Source organism: Sinocyclocheilus grahami, unplaced genomic scaffold (genome assembly GCF_001515645.1).
Source record: "Sinocyclocheilus grahami isolate Dianchi unplaced genomic scaffold, SAMN03320097.WGS_v1.1 scaffold2499.1, whole genome shotgun sequence".
In the NCBI taxonomy this organism is placed as follows: domain Eukaryota; kingdom Metazoa; phylum Chordata; class Actinopteri; order Cypriniformes; family Cyprinidae; genus Sinocyclocheilus; species Sinocyclocheilus grahami.
In genome coordinates, this window is record NW_015507678.1 from 102,730 (window position 1) to 104,301 (window position 1,572).

The 1,572-nt window shown below is 39.1% G+C and overlaps 1 protein-coding gene across 1 annotated transcript in view; it reads left to right on the plus strand.

Annotated features, from left to right (window-relative positions):
- LOC107575180 (GTPase IMAP family member 8-like) overlaps positions 1-1,572 on the plus strand; it is a 27,664-nt gene that overhangs the window by 23,630 nt on the left and 2,462 nt on the right. The gene's annotated exons all lie outside the window — the stretch shown is intronic.

Genomic DNA, 1,572 nt, shown 5'->3' on the forward strand with positions numbered 1-1,572 from the left:
CTGTGTGTTTCGTTGTGAAAGCGAAACTACTTTGTTTGGCCTTCCAAAAGAGGGAATACATCAACTTAGTGCTGTGGATCGCCGGATCGGCTTTCACCGTGGACGAAACGGAGTCCAGCCCGCCGTTCTCGACCCTGCCTGCCTCTGCTCACTCTATCCCGGCCTCAGCTCACGCTAAGCCGGGGCTTCTGCTCACACTAGGCCGCTGTGTTTTTCGTTGTGAAAGTGAAACTACTTTGTTTGGTCTTCCAAAAGAGGACAAGACTACAAATCAGTGGTTAAGTTGCATTTACAACACTGTTCCAGAACAGTTTAACCCAAATATCCAGATGTGTGCAGCACATTTTATGGAGGACTGTTTACTGATCCTGGAAGAGTAGACTACAATGCCGGCAGTTCTGACTCAGTCTGTAAGTACGTTTTCATTTAAAGGATTTGTCACTGATGATTCAAACACGAGTTTTGGGCAGTGTAGAGTAGCACTTGTTGTTTGTCATTTCTCTGATCACAAATGCAGAGAGGGTTTTATGCTTACGTGGCGCGATGCAACGCAACGCGTAAAAAGACAGTATAAGTCATTATAATCAGTAATTATGTCCCCACTGGATGCAACAAATGCCTCGTTTATAATGGGTTTTAATGTTTTTGTCTCTTGGCTCCGGCCGGGACACGGCATCAACAGTATGGTGAGGGGCGTAACATTTCCGTCTCACACTTGAGGTATTCGGCCAATCCCAACACACTGGATAGCTGGCCAATCACAGCACACCTCGCTTTTTCAGACCGATGAGCTTTGTAAAAATCGACGCATTTCAGAAAGGCGGGGTATAGAGGAGAAACAATAATGTACAGTATGTGGAAAATAATGTGTTTTTTTAACTTTAAACCGCATAAACACATTTCATTACTCCAAATACACAAAATAATGTTCTTTTTAGCAGCATCATATGACCCCTTTAAATAATCTATCTTGAACTGGCCTTCTTAACACAAAGTCCAAAGTTTGATTTACTTGATATACATTGATAACAAAATTTGGTCCAAAAACCAGTCTTGTTTTCTGTGAATATATGTGTTAAGACCTACAAATGTATATTTTGTTTTTATTTATCTCAAAATACTCCAGACAGAAAGTTATAAAATGTATTTTGATTCATTTAATAATTTAGCAGATATGTGACAATATACTTTTGGGTGTAGCTCATAATGACTTAATTGGCCTATATACAGTGGGTACGGAAAGTATTCAGACCCCCTTAAATTTTTCACTCTTTGTTATATTGCAGCCATTTACTAAAATCATTTAAGTAAATTTATTTTCCTCATTAATGTACACACAGCACCCCATTTTGACAGAAAAACACAGAATTGTTGACATTTTTGCAGATTTATTAAAAAAGAAAAACTGAAATATCACATGGTCCTAAGTATTCAGACCCTTTGCTGTGACACTCATATATTTAACTCAGGTGCTGTCCATTTCTTCTGATCATCCTTGAGATGGTTCTACACCTTCATTTGAGTCCAGCTGTATTTGATTATACTGATTGGACTTGATTAGGAAACCCACAC